At 43.1% G+C, this 22,759-nt stretch overlaps 1 pseudogene across 1 annotated transcript; it reads right to left on the bottom strand.

Moving 5' to 3' along the window:
* Positions 1-414: 414 nt before the first annotated feature.
* Positions 415-21,967, bottom strand: LOC308335315 (protein NLRC3-like; annotated as a pseudogene). Its single transcript has 10 exons — positions 21,955-21,967; positions 21,128-21,264; positions 15,939-16,014; positions 15,505-15,575; positions 15,312-15,353; positions 14,617-14,637; positions 13,678-13,698; positions 2,906-4,715; positions 2,250-2,423; positions 415-577 (listed from the first exon to the last, which is right to left on the bottom strand). The product of its transcript is annotated as a protein NLRC3-like (transcript).
* Positions 21,968-22,759: the final 792 nt, after the last annotated feature.

The raw sequence follows: 22,759 nt of genomic DNA, 5'->3' as shown, positions 1-22,759 counted from the left end.
GAAGTCTACCAAACTATACAGTAGGTGTTAAAAAACTCTGTATAAGATGTCAATAGTGAGAGATACTCACGTCCTTTCATGAGATGAGGATTGAACCGATCTTCTCCACCATATTTCACTCTGTAGGAAGTAGAACAACAATGCATCAATGTCTGACTGTCTAACACAACGTCTCCACTAGCTGACACTACAGTGTTTCACTCTGTAGGAAGTAGAACAACAATGCATCAATGTCTGACTGTCTAACACAACGTCTCCCTCCACTAGCTGACACTACAGTGTTTCACTCTGTAGGAAGTAGAACAACAATGCATCAATCATCACATGTCTGAAAATAGTAAAATTGTGGTGATGCCCCACAAACATTACCCACAAAAGGTTCTCCTGTAAACCGGGCCCCACAACAGGGTCTACTCACTTGAGATTCTCCAGCCCAGCAGAGAGCAGCATCTTCATTCCTGACTCATTCACCATGTTGAGACTCACGTCCAATTCTCTCAGATGGAGGGAGGGATTAGAAGTTAGAGCTGAGGCCAGAACTTCACAGCATCTCTCTGACAACCAGCAGTTCTCCAGTCTAAATAAAGAATACAACCAGATGAGAGAGAGAGAGAGAGAGAGAGAGAGATTCACATTGCATGTGAATTATTGCATGTGAATCATATTGAATGTGGTTCACATTCACATTCAATGTGAATCACAATGGCATGTTCTAAGGGACCACTTGAATTTTAGGAAAAGGGGGGCATGGAGGAAAAGAGGGGAGGGTGATGCCTTTCTAATTGTAGTCAGAGGGAGGGTGAGCTAATTGTATTTAGAGTCCAAGAGAGGGTGATCCAATTTTGATATAAAATAGTCTGGGTTTTTACATGTTTTACTGCAGCTTTTGTTTCTATTCAGTCGAACTTTGTCTAATAATACCCCTCTGTTGCTTTGACTTGTAGTTGGTACTTCCCAACACTGGCCATGCGAGGCTACAGTTTATCATTGTTCCTCCTATGTGTCAATCATTGTGATTGGCCTATCCACACACACACACACACACACACACACACACACACACACACACACACACACACACACACACACACACACACACACACACAGTGAACAACACTAAAAGTCCGTCCATCTTTCTCTCTCTACTCTGCCGATGTGAACGGAAATAAAAGCCTGGCTACTGAAGGGTAGTCTGTCTCAGTCCCTCATATCTCTGGACACTTTCTTCATACTGAGCAAGCACAGAAACGCTATTGGCCCATTTTGGACTGAGGTCGATTAAATAAAAGGCTTCTAAATCCTAACATTTTTCTGAAAAACCTACAGTATGTTTCTATGTCAGTGGTGCTCAACCTTTTTCATGTCAAGGACCCCCAGAATTCTCTCTATAGGGCCACGGACCACCATCTGAAAATATGTAGTTCCAGGGACCCCCCAGAAGCAAATATTTTAGTTAAAAATGTTCGCTCTGAAATATATATTCAATGATTTGCGCCACATTTTAACGATTTTCCAAAAATAGCAGACCTACAAGCTCGTAGCGCGCCACTCGGTGGCGTGCTATGAGCTTGTAGATCTGCTATTTTTCAATAGCTAAATTATAACATAATGTTTAACCCATTTAGGCCTGACGTCAAAATAAAAAAAACGTCTTCTGAAAGAATTTATATATTCAAAGCTTTGTGTTGCATTCACGATTAAAAAAAAATAGCAGACCTACAAGCTCGTAGCACGCCACTGGGTGGCGTGCCACTCGGCGCACTATGAGCTTGTAGATCTGCTATTTTTCAATAGCTAAAGTATAACATAATGCTTAGTTAAATAACCAAAAAGGGTTCCCACCCAAAATGGGTTAAAACACCAAAAGGGGTTCCTGACCTAAGCTACTACGCTTTCATTATGGAGTATACGGTTGTCTCCGCACATACGTGTAGTTAGCACCATTAGGCACCGTTAGCCTCGCTACGTTTATAAACTTAGATAGCAGCAAAATAGTTAATATAAATATCATTCAAAACTAGGGGATGACACTCTGACAACATAACACATTGAACCACTCAGAGGTGTTTAGGTTTTAAATGTGGTATCTCAGCATAAAGACTAGTACATACATTAGTCACTGTATCTTATCAATATTATGGTCAGTGTGAGTTACCATGATATTAACCTCATCCACACTCTTCAAATACTACCACCATCATAACTACATTATAATCACTTACTATAACAGAACTTTACTTGAATCTGACCTGAGAGTCTCCAGACAACAGTTTGGGCTCTTCAGTGCAGCACAGATGAGATCCAGTCCAGAATCCTTCAAGACGTTTCCACTCAGGTCCAGTTCTCTCAAATGGGACGGATTGGAGCTGAGAGCTGAAGCCACAACTTCAACGTGTTTCACTCTGAGGTCACAGTCAACAAGTCTGTAATTACAGATTAAATGTAAAATCAGAGATGATCAAAACAGAACAGACCATGTTCACTGTCAAGGAGGTTCCCTGTGGTGCTGTCTGAAATGTGTGTGTTTGGATAGCTAAGCAAATAGCGGCAGTGAGTAACACATATTTAATTGAAATGTGCTCATAGCTTTCCACTGTTGTCATTTGATTGTAAAACAAACATTAAATAATTAAAACGATCCCAACTCGCTGCTGTTGTTCCACTCTATGGCAGTGAAGTGAAGAAATGTTCTGTCAACAGATGAACAGTCTGTACGACCGCATGCCATGGCAAAATCACCCTGATATCACTAAATATACTAAACACAAATCACACTTGAATTGGATTGCAATACTCAAAAAAATATGAAGTGAGGGGGTCTCTCTCTCTCTCTCTCTCTCTCTTTTAATGAATGAATGAATGAATGAAGTATATAGTGATCTAACATGTTAACATCCACACTAACCTGGCTGTTTTGCAGTTCTTCACAGCTGGGATCAGTCTCAGTCGCCCCTCCTTTGATGTGTTGTATTTCTGCAGGTCCAACTCCTCCAGAACCTCCTCTGACATCTGCAGCATGACGGCCAGAGCTGAACACTGGGTCTCAGACAGTTTCTCTGTTCCGTTCTCTGACTTCAGGAACTGTTGGATCTCCTGATGTAATGCGTGGTCGTTCATCTCCATCAGACAGTGGAAGATGTTGATACATTTGTCAGGAGAGGTATCACCATCAGTTAGAGACGTCTTCAGGTTCCGGATGGCTTTCTGGATCTCCTCGTCTGGACTGTTCTCTGTCTGACCCAGCAGGCCTCCTAACAGACTCTGGTTGGACTGCAGTGAGAGGCCATGAAGGAAGCGGACTAAGAGGTCCAGGCGGCCATTTTTACTCTTCAGGGATCTTTTGATAGCAGCCTTCAGGAAGCCTGAGAGGGAGCGTTTCCTGTTGTATTCATCTCCCAGGAATGGCTTCAGGACCTCCATGTTCTTCTGTGTGAAACAGTGGAACAGGTAGACTGCAGCCAGAAACTCCTGGATGATCAGATGAACAAAGCTGTAGTAGACCGTTTTCTGGAACAGCACACTCTCTGTTTTGAAGATCTGTGTGCACACTCCTGAGTACAGTGCGGCGTCTTTCACATCAAGACCACACTCTTTCAGGTCTTCTTGGTAGAACATGATGCTACTTTTCTTCAGATGTTTAAACGCCAGCTTGCCCAGATTCAGAAGAACATCCCTGTCAGTCTGAGCTGCTGTTGAGTCCCCTTTTCTTTGTCTTTCTTGTTCACACCATGAGTCACCTCATACTTCTGCTTCTTCGTGTTTGTCTGAACCAACAGGAAGTGGCAGCACATCTCAGTCAGGGTCTTGGGCAGCGTTCCTATCGTGGTGTGTGTCCTCAACATAATTGACGTAGCAATGATCCAACAGAAGAGTGGGATGCAACACATGATGTGGAGGCTCCTCCATGTCTTCAAGTGTGAGAGGACTCTGTCGGCCAGCTTCTCTTCACTGAATCTCTTCCTGAAGTACTTCTCCTTCTGGGGGTCTGTGAACCCTCGCACTTCTGTCACCATGTCAACACATGCATCAGGGATCCGATTGGCTGCTGCAGGTCTGGTGGTTATCCAGAGGAGGGCCGAGGGGAGCAGATTCCTCTTGATGAGGTTCGTCAACAGAGCATCCACCGATGATGTCACTGTGACATCAGAGATGATTTCATTTTCGTCGAAGTCCAACGGAGAACTGCTTTCATCGAGGCCATCGAAGATGAAGCAAACTTTCCAGGCAGCGAGCTGCTCTGCTGTGACCTTCTTTAACGTTGGGTGGAAATCATGGATCAGGTTGAGAAGACTGTACCGCTTATCTCTGACCAAGTTCAGCTCCCGGAATGAAAAGGGAACCAGGAGATCTATATCTTGATTCTCCAAACCTCTTGCCCAGTCCAGAGCAAACTTGCGCGCAGAGAATGTTTTTCCGATGCCAGCGATGCCATTGGTCAGAACTGTTTGGCTGTGTTTCTCTCTGCCAGGGAGGATGATCTTAAAGACTTTACAGCAGTCGATTGCATCGTCATGGAAGGTCTTCATGTTGGAAGTTCTCTCAAGCTGTATCACCTCATGTTGGCTATTAACCCCTTCACTCCGTCCGGCTGAGATGTAGAGCTCTGAGTAGGTGCTGGTGACGGAGTCTCCAGACTCTTCCGTCATGTGGTTTTTCACTCCATCAAGACTGTCCAAACTGACCTTCAAACTGACCTTATAATCGTTCAAATCAACCTGCAGACGGACATCTGAAATGATGTTTAAAAAATTCAGGTTAATTACTTAATTTATAACTTTACATCTTTTACAGCACACATTGCTAATTAATTACGCCCAGAAAATCTGCTTTTTGATAAGAAACATTTTGCCAAAGGTAACAACACAAGATCAGCTGTTTTTGTTCAGAGTTGATAATTGTTTAGCTTCCTTATTTGCACTTAGATCTAATTGATACAGATAAATTGAACATTTAGTCTGACTATGAATTTTCAATGAGTGCACATTCTTACTTTGACTGGGTGTCTTCAGTCCAGGTGTGGTTTGACTGGTTGTCTTCGGTCCAGGTGTGGTTTGACTGGGTATCTTCAGTCCAGGTGTGGTTTGACTGGGTGTCTTCAGTCCAGGTGTGGTTTGACTGGGCCTGCGGGCTGTAAACAAGTTCTTGAACGTATTCCCTTTCCTTTCCTTTTTGGGTGTCTTCAGTCCAGGTGTGGTTTGACTGGGTGTCTTCAGTCCAGGTGTGGTTTGACTGGGTGTCTTCAGTCCAGGTGTGGTTTGACTGGGTGTCTTCAGTCCAGGTGTGGTTTGACTGGGTGTCTTCAGTCCAGGTGTGGTTTGACTGGGTGTCTTCAGTCCAGGTGTGGTTTGACTGGGTGTCTTCAGTCCAGGTGTCTGATCAGCCTCGGTCACAACGCACCTCTCTCTGTGGACACGAATACATATAATAGTGGGTGAAGGTCTTTTTATCTGACGCGCCAAAATTTCCGACGGGCAATAGTCCGACATTTGCCGATGCTAACTAACTGTGTGCGTGCGTGCACACACGCACGCACACACACACAAAGTCACTCTTCACAGAGTGAAGGCTGGGAGTTGGAGACTCTGCTCTGAGGTACAGACTTCTGGAATCATAGAAAATGTTTGCGTGATTATCATGTGGATTCAATTCATTATATATTTGTTTGATGTCGCGCACCTAAAGTAGCTGATCTACAAGCTCAACAACACATCACAGAGAGTTGTGCTGTGAGCTTGTAGATCAGTTATTCTCAGTTATAGTTGTTTTAACATATTTGTCTCATTTGTTTTCCACTGTACCCTGTGTATAATAATTATGCTTTATTTGAAGAATATCTATCTATCTATCTATCTATCTATCTTACGGACATTTACGAGCATGCAGGTTACCTGTGGAATTCATCATTGCACTTGGGGTGACGTGGGTTCAGGATAAATATACACATGCCTTGATCACTGGTACACCACCCTCTGATCACTGGTACACCACCCTCTGATCACTGGTACACCACCCTCCTGATCACTGGTACACCACCCTCTGATCACTGGTACACCACCCTCTGATCACTGGTACACCACCCTCCTGATCACTGGTACACCACCCTCTGATCACTGGTACACCACCCTCCTGATCACTGGTACACCACCCTCCTGATCACTGGTACACCACCCTCTGATCACTGGTACACCACCCTCTGATCACTGGTACACCACCCTCCTGATCACTGGTACACCACCCTCTGATCACTGGTACACCACCCTCTGATCACTGGTACACCACCCTCTGATCACTGGTACACCACCCTCTGATCACTGGTACACCACCCTCTGATCACTGGTACACCACCCTCCTGATCACTGGTACACCACCCTCTGATCACTGGTACACCACCCTCTGATCACTGGTACACCACCCTCCTGATCACTGGTACACCACCCTCCTGATCACTGGTACACCACCCTCTGATCACTGGTACACCACCCTCTGATCACTGGTACACCACCCTCTGATCACTGGTACACCACCCTCCTCTGATCACTGGTACACCACCCTCTGATCACTGGTACACCACCCTCCTGATCGCTGGTACACCACCCTCCTGATCACTGGTACACCACCCTCCTGATCACTGGTACACCACCCTCTGATCACTGGTACACCACCCTCTGATCACTGGTACACCACCCTCTGATCACTGGTACACCACCCTCCTGATCACTGGTACACCACCCTCTGATCACTGGTACACCACCCTCTGATCACTGGTACACCACCCTCCTGATCACTGGTACACCACCCTCCTGATCACTGGTACACCACCCTCCTGATCACTGGTACACCACCCTCCTGATCACTGGTACACCACCCTCCTGATCACTGGTACACCACCCTCTGATCACTGGTACACCACCCTCCTGATCACTGGTACACCACCCTCCTGATCACTGGTACACCACCCTCTGATCACTGGTACACCACCCTCCTGATCACTGGTACACCACCCTCTGAGCTGACGAGGAAATGAGCGGATTTTACGACCAACGTCCGCCAACGTCACGGCAAGTTCAAACTAGAAACAAAATTTCAAGAAATTTTACTGGGTGCTTGAAGCTCGCCAAGTCTGTGCAGCATTTGAGCCACGGACCACCATGCTAACATGCTAACATGCTAATGCTAACATGCTAATGCTAACATGCTAATGCTAACATGCTAATGCTAAGATGTCTGAGCTGTAAGGGTCCATTTGGTTTCGTTCAGGGGGGCGGCCCGGTTCTGGCGAGCCGCCCTGCTTCTGAAACGGTCGAGAAATGACAGAGTTACGCGTTTCCCCGATTTTCTCCATTGTGTGTGTGTGCGTGCACATGTGTGCATGTGCTTGCATGTGCGTTTGTGTGTGCGCGTGTGTGAGTGGTGGTCAACTTGGTCTAAGTGCATGGAGCAAGTTTCAAGACTGTAGCATGTTGCAAACAAAAGTTATAGCTGTGTAAAGGCCAGCCAATAGGAATACAGAGGGGCGGGGCTTAAGCAATTATGCCATTACAGCTTGTTCCTCTTGATGGTCTACGTCCATGTACCAAAGTTTGAGGCTGTAGCATGTTGTAAATAATAGTTAGAGCTGTGTAAAGGCCAGCCAATAGGAAGACAGAGGGGCGGGGCTTAAGCAATTAAACATTTACAGCGTGCTCCTATTGGTGGTCCAAGTCCATGGAGCAAGTTTCAAGACTGTAGCATGCTGCAAGCAAAAGTTAGAGCTGTGTAAAGGCCAGCCAATAGGAAGAGAGGGTTTGTGTGTTGGTGTGTGTGTGTGTGTGTGTGTGTGTGTGTGCGTGTGTCCATTTGGTTTCGCTCAGGGGGGCGGCCCGGTTCCGGCGAGCCACCCCGCGTCTGAAATGGTTGAGAAATGACAGAGTTACGGGTTTCCCCGATTTTCTCTATTGACTTTCAATGTGTGTGTGTGTGTGTGTGCGTGCACATGTGTGCATGTGCGTTCGTGTGTGCGCGTGTTTGAGGGGTGGTCAACTTGACCTTGAATCATTAACAAAGTATCAATTTCACCTGAGCTTGGGGCAGGGCTAGTCTATGCGAATGCAAACACTTGAAAGTCAGCACACTGACTCAATGATAGAATTTGTTAAGACATACGGTCCGAACAAATTGCTCTAGCGCAAAAAGTAAAAGTCGAATGCGATTTTTGTTTTCGCCGTGAGTGACCCGAGACATTGAGGTACGCCGTGTGCGATCGTGGTATTGGTACGATAAAAAACGTGGTTATAAGAGCGAGTTAAGAAATTGTGTTTGTGATGAAAAAATTGCTGACTCATTCAGGCAGTTAACATGGCGTTTCATGACACATTATGATGGTACACCTGTCGCTTTCAGGGCTGTAGGTCACGTACCATATGAATCTGGGCTGTGGTTGTGACATTGGGTGAAAGAGGACGAGTGTGGCTACAAAATTACCGAAACCCATGCGTGTAAAGTTAATATTTTGGCCGTGAGAACGATTTGTTCGGAGAATTTCGCTACAGTTTTCACATTGGCCTCTCACTCTGACCCGCTCTCTCTCTGGGCGTGCGACACTCTAAGTCGAGATTTTTGCTCAGACCACACACACTTTGAACTGCGATAGCGGGCAAACCGTGCAACGTATTCGAATTCCGTCTGAACCACGACAAAGACGATTGCCTCGTGTGCTGTTTGACGTTTAAATCGTGTTTCTACGTAACAGTATGCCAGAGTAATGTGGCTCCAAAGTAACGTGAGTAACGTGACGTAATTTTCTGTTTTTACCTGCCTTTCCCCATTGACTTTGCATGGGGCATTTTTCGCGTTGTTTATTGCGAATTACGTCGGCACGGTAACTCGAAACGGAAAGAAAAGCACAAGCACACCATTCCCGGCCGAGCCGCACGTTTCGATGTATATATTGCGGGGCTTTGGTAAACCGTGTGGCCGGCCATAGCGGTCAAAGTTTCGTGTCTTGATGATTATTACGATTAAGTATTGGTTTCGGATTTCAACCTGTGTTTCTGCCATTGCATGGCAGGCACCCAGAATAATTATTATTAGTATAATAATTTACATGACTATACACGGTTCTTGAAGTAGTTAGTTGATAGATTGGCAACAACTGGACCGCAGCATTATTGACTCACCGCATTAACAACTGCAAACTGGTTATTCATGTTGATCTGCCCCTGAGAACAGAATGAAGAGTTGGAGTTATGAAGGTGCCGCTCAACAATCAACATAATCCAGCAGTGTTGTGTTGTGTTGCTTTGTCAGTTCACTGTGTACTACTGATGGTCTAGGCCTATGGAATGCATATGCTAATAAAACATAAAAATAATAATAAGGGTAATACTACTAATAATTATAGTAACTAGAATTTCGGCCCCCTTCGGGAGCCTCATCCCAGTGTCGTTGCAGCGCAATATGGGAAGAAAGAAATTGCGGGAGTTGACAGACTCCACTTCATGTTTCAGCTGTGTTTTTAAACTCAGTAGTGTGCCCTGCACACAGCGCACACTCGCAATTGCAGCTGGAGGGCGACGCGACACACACACACGCCAACACACACACACAGAGCGATGTGTGGATAAATCACTGAGATTTGGGAAATGTGTTCTGAATGGGCCTGAATATATGTGTGTAGGCTGCAACAATGATTTCATAAAGTGTAGTTTAGTTTGAACAGGCAACTAATGTAGTGATAGATTAATTGAATGGGCCTGAATATAGATAGATAGATAGATTTCTTTATTTTTGTGTCATGCACCAAAGGCGCCCAGCCCACATGGGCTTACAGGACACACCATATCATTGCATTGAATATTGCATTGTGTACAATAAACAGATATGTTTTGTTGATATTCCCTTTTTTTTTTACACAAACAAAAGATTCCACTTCATGTTTCAGCTGTGTTCAGGCTCTGTGCTGGTGGAGAGTTTGGCAAACATGACGATTTTGACGTCACAGAAAGTTGTCCCATGGGATCGTGTGGTGATGTAAAACAATATTTATAGAGTAATTAAGACATTTCTTTCAATTAAATGTAGCCTATATGTATTCTGGGAGTGTGCCGAATTTATTTTGCATATAGAGATGTGTGGTAAAAGTGTGGTTCGGTCGGAGAAAGCTGTTGGATAAACGGCCACTGTGCTTATGTACCCCTGTCTATTAGCTGGAGGGCGACGCGACACACACACACGCCAACACACACACACAGAGCGATGTGTGGATAAATCACTGAGATTTGGGAAATGTGTTCTGAATGGGCCTGAATATATGTGTGTAGGCTGCAACAATGATTTCATAAAGTGTAGTTTAGTTTGAACAGGCAACTAATGTAGTGATAGATTAAGTGAATGGGCCTGAATAGATAGATAGATAGATTTCTTTATTTTTGTGTCATGCACCAAAGGCGCCCAGCCCACATGGGCTTACAGGACACACCATATCATTGCATTCAATATTGCATTGTGTACAATAAACAGATATGTTTTGTTGATATTCCCTTTTTTTTTTACACAAACAAAAGATTCCACTTCATGTTTCAGCTGTGTTCAGGCTCTGTGCTGGTGGAGAGTTTGGCAAACATGACGATTTTGACGTCACAGAAAGTTGTCCCATGGGATCGTGTGGTGATGTAAAACAATATTTATAGAGTAATTAAGACATTTCTTTCAATTAAATGTAGCCTATATGTATTCTGGGAGTGTGCCGAATTTATTTTGCATATAGAGATGTGTGGTAAAAGTGTGGTTCGGTCGGAGAAAGCTGTTGGATAAACGGCCACTGTGCTTATGTACCCCTGTCTATTAGCTGGAGGGCGACGCGACACACACACACGCCAACACACACACACAGAGCGATGTGTGGATAAATCACTGAGATTTGGGAAATGTGTTCTGAATGGGCCTGAATATATGTGTGTAGGCTGCAACAATGATTTCATAAAGTGTAGTTTAGTTTGAACAGGCAACTAATGTAGTGATAGATTAATTGAATGGGCCTGAATAGATAGATAGATAGATTTCTTTATTTTTGTGTCATGCACCAAAGGCGCCCAGCCCACATGGGCTTACAGGACACACCATATCATTGCATTGAATATTGCATTGTGTACAATAAACAGATATGTTTTGTTGATATTCCCTTTTTTTTTTACACAAACAAAAGATTCCACTTCATGTTTCAGCTGTGTTCAGGCTCTGTGCTGGTGGAGAGTTTGGCAAACATGACGATTTTGACGTCACAGAAAGTTGTCCCATGGGATCGTGTGGTGATGTAAAACAATATTTATAGAGTAATTAAGACATTTCTTTCAATTAAATGTAGCCTATATGTATTCTGGGAGTGTGCCGAATTTATTTTGCATATAGAGATGTGTGGTAAAAGTGTGGTTCGGTCGGAGAAAGCTGTTGGATAAACGGCCACTGTGCTTATGTACCCCTGTCTATTAGCTGGAGGGCGACGCGACACACACACACGCCAACACACACACACAGAGCGATGTGTGGATAAATCACTGAGATTTGGGAAATGTGTTCTGAATGGGCCTGAATATATGTGTGTAGGCTGCAACAATGATTTCATAAAGTGTAGTTTAGTTTGAACAGGCAACTAATGTAGTGATAGATTAATTGAATGGGCCTGAATAGATAGATAGATAGATTTCTTTATTTTTGTGTCATGCACCAAAGGCGCCCAGCCCACATGGGCTTACAGGACACACCATATCATTGCATTGAATATTGCATTGTGTACAATAAACAGATATGTTTTGTTGATATTCCCTTTTTTTTTTACACAAACAAAAGATTCCACTTCATGTTTCAGCTGTGTTCAGGCTCTGTGCTGGTGGAGAGTTTGGCAAACATGACGATTTTGACGTCACAGAAAGTTGTCCCATGGGATCGTGTGGTGATGTAAAACAATATTTATAGAGTAATTAAGACATTTCTTTCAATTAAATGTAGCCTATATGTATTCTGGGAGTGTGCCGAATTTATTTTGCATATAGAGATGTGTGGTAAAAGTGTGGTTCGGTCGGAGAAAGCTGTTGGATAAACGGCCACTGTGCTTATGTACCCCTGTCTATTAGCTGGAGGGCGACACGACACACACACACGCCAACACACACACACAGAGCGATGTGTGGATAAATCACTGAGATTTGGGAAATGTGTTCTGAATGGGCCTGAATATATGTGTGTAGGCTGCAACAATGATTTCATAAAGTGTAGTTTAGTTTGAACAGGCAACTAATGTAGTGATAGATTAATTGAATGGGCCTGAATAGATAGATAGATAGATTTCTTTATTTTTGTGTCATGCACCAAAGGCGCCCAGCCCACATGGGCTTACAGGACACACCATATCATTGCATTCAATATTGCATTGTGTACAATAAACAGATATGTTTTGTTGATATTCCCTTTTTTTTTTACACAAACAAAAGATTCCACTTCATGTTTCAGCTGTGTTTTTAAACTCAGTAGTGTGCCCTGCACACAGCGCACACTCGCAATTGCAGCTGGAGGGCGACGCGACACACACACACACACACACACACACAGAGCGATGTGTGGATAAATCACTGAGATTTGGGAAATGCGCACGCAAGCACAGAATGCACGGCGTTACAGGATTGTATAGGTCACCAGTTTTGGTGTGACACACACGGCTTCCACATTTAGCTTCATACTGGGTGAAAGTGTCGTTATATAGGCGAGTAATAATTGCGGCTGGAGGGCGACGCGACACACACACACACACACACAGGGCGATGTAGTAAATATAGGCGAGTATTAATAATGTGCATGGATAGTGCGTGAGTTTGGGTTCAAATCTGCGCACACTCGCAATTGCAGCTGGAGGGCGACGCGCCACACACACACACACACACGATGTGATTTGGGAAAAGCACTGAAAGAACAAACGATGCACGGGCGTGAAAGCGATTAAGCACGCACAGGCAAATGTTTACACACACACACACACACACACACACACACGATGTGATTTGGGAAAAGCACAGAAAGAACAAACGATGCACGGGCGTGCAAATGATTAAGCACGCATAGAAGCACGCACAGGCAAATGTTTGGAGAAGCTGAGAAGCACACGCATGCAACATGCTGTGATGACCTGTTTTGGTTTCTTTTGCGTGACTGGCTCGCAAACGTTTGGCGTGTGGCGTGTATTGAGAAAGTGCGGAGCGTTTTCATCGTGGCATGATGTATTCCAGTCCAGTTGTTGGCGGTGGCAAGCATGAGTCTTGTTTGTTCACTTTGTTGTTCACCGTTTAGTAGTACAGTGGGTCGGTCACACACAGCACAGAGGAGCAGTGAAAGGGGGAGGAGGCTATGTGCTGGTGGAGAGTTTGGCAAACATGACGATTTTGACGTCACAGAAAGTTGTCCCATGGGATCGTGTGGTGATGTAAAACAATATTTATAGAGTAATTAAGACATTTCTTTCAATTAAATGTAGCCTATATGTATTCTGGGAGTGTGCCGAATTTATTTTGCATATAGAGATGTGTGGTAAAAGTGTGGTTCGGTCGGAGAAAGCTGTTGGATAAACGGCCACTGTGCTTATGTACCCCTGTCTATTAGGGTAGCAGGATAATAGTCATTTGTAACAACTCAACAGCAGCATTATTGACTCACCTTAAGGATCTCGATCTCCCCCTGAGAACAGAATGAAGAGTTGGAGTTATAAAAGCTGAACAGTATCCAACAATCATCATCATCATCATACTATAATTCTAACAATGTCTGAGTGTCTGTCAGTGCGTCAGAAACACCGCCGTAGCTCCTCATTGCCTGCACCAATCGCTCCCGCTTTTCACACAGGCATTTACCATATGAATATGGAGGGCGTAACGAAGCCCTTTTTTTGATTTGACACATTAATGATCATTAGTGAATTAAAAACGCACCGGACGCAGTAGCCCCCACGGCCACAAGGGGGGGGATATCTCACAACGGGTAAGGGCTAGTAATAATAATTACTGAAGTCTGTCAGTGTGTTGTGTTGCTGTGTCAGTTCACTGTGTGCTACTGAAGTCTGTCAGTGTGTTGTGTTGCTGTGTCAGTTCACTGTGTGCTACTGATGTCTGTCAGTGTGTTGTGTTGCTGTGTCAGTTCACTGTGTGGTACTGAAGTCAGTTAGTTGTGTTGTTGTGTCAGTTCACTGTGTGCTACTGAAGTCAGTTATTTGTGTTGCTGTGTGCTACTGATGTCAGTTACTAGTTAGTCGTGTTTGTGGTGTTATAGGCCTTAGCTGGACGCTTTAATTCCCTTGTCTCGTTGGTAGAGTTTAAAAGGAACCCTGCAGCTAATAACACAAATATGCCTTAAAACTTTATACTCTCTACAAGTAAAATGTGAAAATAAAACCACCTTAAATATTTTATTTCTTTCATAACAAAAAAAAATAAAAAAAATCACTCAATAGGACCTGTTCCTGTCACAAGTTAATGATGTCATATGTCCAGATGGTCTAGGCCAATGGAATGCATATGCTAATAGAACATAAAAATAATAATAAGGGTACTACTAATAATAATAATAATTCATAACTGAACAGCAGGATTATTGACTCACCTTAAGGATCTCAATCTCCCCCTGAGAACAGAAAGAAGAGATGGAGTTATAAAGGCTGAACAGAATCCAACAATAATAATAATTACTGAAGTCAGTTAGTTGTGTTGTGTTGCTGTGTCAGTTCACTGTGTGGTACTGAAGTCAGTTAGTTGTGTTGTGTTGCTGTGTCAGTTCACTGTGTGGTACTGAAGTCAGTTAGTTGTGTTGTGTTGTGTTGCTGTGTCAGTTCACTGTGTGCTACGGATGTCAGTTAGTTGCGTTTGTGGTGTTATAGGCCTTAGCTGGATGCTTTAATTCCCTTGTCTCGTTGGTAGAGTTTAAAAGGAACCCTGCAGCTAATACAAATATGCCTTAAATCATTATACACAACTACAACTAAAATACTGATTGTACAGTTAGGACCCTCTCGAAAACGAGATACTATACATCAATGGGGTAGCCTATTCCTAAAGATAAAAGAATAAAATATCAAACAAAATGTAAAAATAAAAACACCTTCATTATTTGATTTCTTTCATAAATAAAGCAAATTTCACTCAATAGGACCCGTTCCTGTCGCAAGTTAATGACGTCATATGGCCATATGGTCTAGGCCTATGGAGTGCATATGCTAATAAAAATAATCTAAAATCTAAATCTAAATAATAAGGGTAATAGTCATTCGTAACAACTGAACAGCAGCATTATTGACTCACCTTATTAGCATCTGCAGTCTGCTTATTGGACTGGATGTTCGCCTGAGAACAGAATGAAGAGTATAGGAGTTATAAAGGCTCAACAGAATCCAGCAAAAAATATAATCATAATAATAATTATTATAATAATTTACATGACTGTATACACGGTTCTTGAAGTGATAAAAACTGAGCAGCATTATTATTGACTCACCGTATTGCCGTTGATGTGGTTTACCACCACTGTCCCCCACTTGAACCAGGCGTTCCAATAACCACCGTCCTCTGTTACCAAAACATAATGTTAATGAGTTGTTACTGTCCTCTGTTACCAAAACATAATGGTTAATGAGTTGTTCGATGACGATTCTACCAAATGTCTTCTAAATCATGACAGTTTCTCTATGTCAGTGGTGCTCAACATTTTTCATGTCAAGGACCCCCAGAATTATCTGCATTTGTTGTTCCAGGGAAAAAACAGATACCGTAGTTCCGTGTGATAGAACTATGGACTATGTTGTCCATTCTTGAGTCTTGACTCAAGACTCAAGAATGGACAATACAAATGACGCTATAGTTTTGTGGATTAATTAATGAGTGACCCGCAGTGAACTATCCTTTTAAATTAAAGCCCGTGTGTGTACATACCTTGAGGCGACAGGCTGGGAGCCGGCACAGCTGGAGCCAACATGGAGGCCACGCAGATCAGGAGACACAGCTTCATCTGCGGACAGTATAGGCATGAAGAGCAGGACAGAGGTGGAAAACGTTTGACTTGAAGTAAAAAGTACCAATACTGCAATTTAGAACTACTTCGTTACAAGTAAAAGTACGGAATTGAAAATGTAAAAGTAAAACAGTATCAGCATCAAAATGTACTAAAAGTAAAAGTTCTCATATTGCAGAATGTCCCACTTCACAAGTCAAAATCTATTGAAAATAGCCGATCTACAAGCTCTCAATGCGTCACGTTGCGACGCATTGAGAGCTTGTAGATCGGCCATTTCCAAAATGTATAGCGTTGAAGTGGATAATGCATGTTTTCTAATCAAAAGTTAAATCTCCAAAGTAAATAAAAAATGCAAACAATTGTAGTACAAATACCTAAAAAAATGACTTAAGTACAGTATTGATGTCTATACCAGCTCAGTGGCCTTGTGGTTAGAGTGTCCGCCCTGAGACTGGGAGGTCGGGGGTTCGATCCCCGGCCGGGTCATACCAAAGACTCTAAAAATGGGACCCAGTGCCTCCCTGCTTGACACTCAGCATCAAGGGTTGGAGTCCCTGCGACATACTAGCGTCATGTCCACGGGGTGTACTTCAAGCTGCCTCACGCTACAGAAACAGGAGATAGGCTCCTGCCCTATATGGGCCTCATGACTCGGCAAGGCTACTTACAGTCTTTAACAGGTGTTCAATCAGCCAAATGAGCACCAGCAGCCATCTTGCAGCTGATGCACTCTGGGAGATGTAGTTGTCTGAAGTCTGAGGTGTCTTGTAGAAGATCCATGCTCCATTTACGAGTTTTAACTCAACAGTAGTTGCGAACGCAGTGAGCACTTACTACGAGTAAGACGCGCAAACGCGGGAAGCGAACGCAGCTCGTACATATTTGGGTTTTGGACGTATAGCTGCTTTGGGGACTCCTTATATGGTGCCCCTTTTGTGCCCATATATGGAGCTGAGTGGACCTGGCCCCTTTTGTGCCCATATATGGAGCTGAGTGATTGCTGATGCAACACACTCCATATTTGGATAGCGGGACAGACACACAGACAGACAGACAGACACACACACACAGACAGACATGATCTGCTAGGTCTCATAGTAAGTGCTCACTGCATTCGCAACAATTAAAAAAACAAAATCAGCAGAGTATTGCAAATTCTATATATCTAATACTAAATTAGTACCATTGCACATGCCATGCCCACGATTGGGCTATTTGCTGTTCCAAGTTCATTTTACAGAATGATTGGACTGAGGGTCTTTGCTGTATTGTTTAATATTATTCTACCTTTCCATTTAATGTCTTCTTGATAAGGAACTGTACGTTTTACATTTTCCCACCAGAGGTGATAAGATCTACAAATATACTGTATTTCTTCTACTTCTGTGTTAATTCAGCTAGTAAACACACAGGTTCAATGTTATTTGTTTCTGCATGAGGGTTTGATTAGGCTACCTTTGCCAGGTGTGTCTATTGCTGCACATGGATATTGGAGAGGGGAGCTTATTTGGTTCCATTTGTACCCTCTCAGATTTATGTAAATATATAGGCCTACAGCAAATATACGTGCCTTTTTGGGTCAAAGTCAAATCTCTCTGTCTGTTGTACGAATTCAATTAATGAGATTTTTTTCTTCTTAAAATTGCTAAATACAGCACACAAGAACTTAGTATTTGATACAATCAATTTTTCGCATTGCAAAATGATTCGATACTGATTATTTAAATTGCAAAACAATACGATACAAAGTCAATGTTGCCGCATGTTTACATTTTGACATACTTCGATTCCGGGAATTAAAATAGAATTTTGATGCCGTTACTATATCATTAGACCCCTAACTATAGCCATGCATATGCAATGCTATTTCGTGACATAGGTACAATAGTTTTATTTTTATTTATTTAACCTTTATTTAACCAGTAAAAAACACATTGAGACTAAAGTCACTGCAAAGATAACGTTGTGATTCATGCAAAACATTAGGTCCCATTACGAATCAGATTGAGAGCGCCATGTGGTTTAATCTTATATAACGTCTGACTAAAATATAGCCTACTACTACTCCAGCAAGTGAATTTCACTTTTTAGCAGGGCTACGCTTGCATGCGGGCCCTTTGTCTAAGACAAATTTCTTCCTCGGGAGACCAATAATAAAGAACCTAAAGAACCTTCCTTCTTTTGCATCTGTATTATTATCAGGGCATGCCTCCGGTGTGCGTGTGAGATATGCAGTCAGTCTGTCTTCAGATAGTAAAACCATGGGTTGGTCCAGACACGGAAAACAAAGACAAGGAACAATAATGCCTCGGCTCGACGACACAACTGAATGCTTGTTACGCCTCTTTTGGCGATCCCCTGAATAGACATAGAAAAGGTCATCCAATATGCCTTTGATCTCCTCCATGTAGACTTGACTGGTGCAATGCACTTTATTCCAGATGTCAGTGACATAACAAGGACTGCAACTGCTACAGATTGCTGCTGACAAAATATTCACACTAGAGACTAAGGGCTGTATTTTGCGTGTCTTCAGTACCAGGTCTTATTCCCTAACTTGAGTAAACACTCAGAATAGCCAAATGGCATTGATCACGCCTCCAGGTCTTTAGTTTACTCAAGTTATAGGGAATAAGACCTGCTACTTAAGACACGCAAAATACAGCCCTTAGTGGAGACCTGCGAATGAGCTTTTTTTGTCACCCGAATTCGCGTGTGCATATTTATAATCCGCCCGGTATCCAACCGCATTAATTAATTATTCCAATTTTATATCCGCAACCACCGATTGTGAGATTTTGCTGATATTTTGTGCGTTTTAAAAGCTATACTAAGCCTATAGATAGATGCCATTCATTTTTTCCCTGCATTATTTCACCCGCGGTTTATCCAATATAAATCTATAATATATTTTAATGACCCTTAAATCCGGTTATCCGCGGCTAAATCTTCCATCCGCAGGTCTCTAATTCACACATATTAAGAGATATAAAGTGAGAATATGCACAACGACCCTTGCCCTTCGCTGCAGGGTATACGTATGTGAGTTTTAGAATATAGATTTTAAGGTTTTACTTCTTGTTTGTAAAAGCCTAGCAGTGCAGCAGGGCCCTATAATGGTCTCGGTTTGACCCCGCACCTGTGGATCTCCCTCCCAGGCAGGCTTTTAATCACATCTGATTTCCAAGCTCACCACACGTGACAACGCAATCCGTTATGAGCTTGTAGATCGGCTATTTTCGGCACATATCATACGTAACGTAGCCCATGGGAATAATGGTTAACTTCACATCAGGCCCATGTATGGAGATATAGTCGCAACATCAAATATAAAGGTTTACAGTTACTTGATTAAATATATTCTTAAAACATCTCATTAACCATAACCATTATTAACACAGTACGATGAATATGTCATAGAGTTGTCTGCACTGCAGCATACAGTACAACTACAAACAATTAACAATCCAAGTGAATGGGCCTGAAGTCTGATGATCAAACAATGACGTTAATTGGCTTCAGGTGGCACCTTGTTTTACTGAAGAGTACACGGTCTCCTGTAGAGTAGACACACCTGCACGCACGCACACACACACACACACACACACACACACACACACACACACACACACACACACACACACACACACACACACACACACACACACACACACACACACACACACACACACACAGAATTTACATCATAATAATTCATACCATATATATACCAACAAGGCTGGAACAACATTATATTTATATTATTCTGAACTCAAATGTGTGTGTGTGTGTGTGTGTGTGTGCGTGCGTGTGTGCGTGCGTGCGTGCGTGCGTGCGTGCGTGCGTGCGTGCGTGCGTGCTTGTGTAAATTATTTTCTGTATACCTCTCTCTCTGTTAGCTTGTCTCCCCTGTGTGATTGTGATGTCAGCATATGTCACAAATGAAGGCTGGCATTCTGAGTTACCTACAACACAGTACAGTCTCTGTTAGATCTTCAGTGCCATGCTGTATAGGTTGCTGAGGACCTAAAGCATATTATCTATATACACAGCAGTAATAAACAATTTAGTAATAATAATGAATTGCATTTTTATAGCGCTTTTCCGAAGTGCTCAAAGTGCTTTACAACGGTTCATTCACTCATACATTGGGAGGTGAAGCGGCGAACAGTCGACGCCAGCGTCCTCACTTCCCACATTCACACACCAATGGTGGCGAGCTTACACCGACCGACTCATTGGAGGCAATGTAGGGTTCAGTGTCTTTGCCCAAGGACACTTCGACATGTGGACAGGAGGAGCCGGGATTCGAACCGCCGACCCACAGGGATCATTGGACGACCTGCTCTACCTCCTGAGCCACAGCCGCCCATTTAGACACAGATACTGTGGTACATGAATAATTACGTACATGTGACTACATGCATAAAATACCTGTGTATATAGACAGATGCACTCTCTGAGTGATGAATGTTTGTATCTACTCCGATAATGTCTGCACGTATGTATGTTTTCTTCCACCTGCCCTATAACCTATACTGTATATGACATTTTGGAACAAATCTACACGTTTTATTTAGTTCCTGCTGTGAATTTCAGTAAGTAACATCAGTGACTCTCAACAAATCATGCATTTCATCAATCAACCGACATTAAAGGGACACTTCACCCTTTTTGCAAAAACATATATGTTAATGACATTTAGTTCGCTTTAGAACACTTTCCTGGGGGTCTTTATGTGTGTAATATGTGGTTTTAGATATTTTAGATTGTAGCTGATGTCATGGACACTGGTCTCTCTACCTTCCTGGACTACAATTCCCATAATTATTTGGTGCACTGCTCCTCCTTGTGGATAGGGGGAGAGCTGTCTTACTGAGACAACATGTAGTCCAGGAAGGAAGTGAGCCCAGTGTCCATGACATCAGAGACACCGGGCTCACTGCTACAGTCTAAAATATCTAAAATCACATATTACACACATAAAAGACCCCCCAGGAAAGTGTTCTAAAGCTTCTAAACGTCATTAACATATTTTTTTTTGCAAAAAGGGTGAAGTGTCCCTTTAATTAATAGGAAATCATTTTCAGTACAATTTAAGTCTCACTCTCACGGTCTCACCCCTGTGTCTCTTCCTGACGCACACCAGCACCACCAGCAGTAGCGTGAGGACCAAAAGGAGGCCAGTCCCCAACACAGACGGTAGGACATACCTGTGCAGGAAGTCAGCCTTCTCAGGAGCTTCTAAAGGAAACAGAAAACCACTGAATGAGGTCGACTCTACTGAGCACAGATCAGATCACAGATCAGATCTAACTTAATGCATGTCACAGCGTTAATGCATGTCACAGCGTTAAACGAGGTCAAACACTGCAGTGTGGGTGGCTGATCAAAACACAACAATCAATCAGGTTATATCTCGATTCCACTGATATGTGTCAAATGACACACATATCAGTGGAATTCCCCCATCCCTATACAAGACCCAGATATGGAAAACAAAATCCCCTTTCATATGGCATTGTATAGGAGGCCTCTCATAAAGAAATGTGTATTTTCTTAAGTTTTAGTATGTATTTATAGCATGAGTTATAATTTAATATTCTGAATCTGATACGTTGGTCTTATTCTTGCATGGATCAATATCTCTCTGGATCAACTTTTCTAAAAAAAGTATTTTCATGCAAATCCCATGCGGAATTAGTGTCATCTGACACTATAGAATTCACACAAATTCACACAGATTGTGTAAAATAAAGTGAATGTTCAAATTGTGTAATAGTTCATGCAAATGGTCCCGGACCCACACTATACCACCCAATGGCATTGTATTAAGGATAAACAATATAATACAATCCACTGACTATGTCAACTTACAAAGAAAAACTGTTGAAATAAATTAATAGAAACGTTGTTAGAAACTATATGTCTCACCTCTCACATGCATCCAGCTCTCCGGTGACTCTCCAAGGTCAGAGATGTGACACTTGTAGAATCCTCCATCAGACTTGTAAACTCTACGAATGGTCATCTGTCCTGTGGACTCAGTCCCGACGAGGGATCCGTCTTTATAGAAATCAGCTGGGCGGTCAGAGGATGTTTCACCAGTTGCCTTGTTCTCGTACCGGCAGCTCAGCGTGACGTCACTTCCCTCCGTCACCGGAAGTGCAGGGCTATGCAGGATAACGGCTCTTTCTAAAAAAAAAAAACAGAACAAAACAGTAAGAAAACAACAGCGTTTTAAGAATGTATTTAGCATGGAGGGGAAAGGAACTGGTTGGAATAACGTGTTCCTTCCACGCGCTACGCTATACGTCCAACCAGGGAAACTCCCCCCCCCCTGTCAGGTGTAAAGGAGCGACTTGGACACTCGGGCATGAAGGAAGCATGAGTTCAAGTCCGTTGCTCTACCCCAGGTTGGCGGAGGGTGTGTATAAGAGCCCAGGATCACATTAGATAATTGACACAGACGTGAAAATGGGTTACAAAACAATGAACCCACCAGTCACAGTGATGTTGACGGCACTGCCCCTCTCTCCGTCTGCAGACTGACACCAGTATGTTCCACTGTCCAGCGCATAGGCATCTCCGATGGTACAGAGAGAGTTCACCAATCTCCCCCAGGTGAGTCCACACTCTGAAACACTGGTGATGCTTGTGTTCCGTCTCACAGTCCAGTTCCTCCTCCGTTCCTCCTCGCAACTCAGAGAAAACGTCTCGTATTCAAAGAACTGAGATC

Source organism: Protomyctophum bolini (genome assembly GCF_963924005.1).
Source record: "Protomyctophum bolini genome assembly, chromosome: 20".
Taxonomy (NCBI): domain Eukaryota; kingdom Metazoa; phylum Chordata; class Actinopteri; order Myctophiformes; family Myctophidae; genus Protomyctophum; species Protomyctophum bolini.
This window is presented reverse-complemented; position numbering and strand designations above follow the sequence as displayed.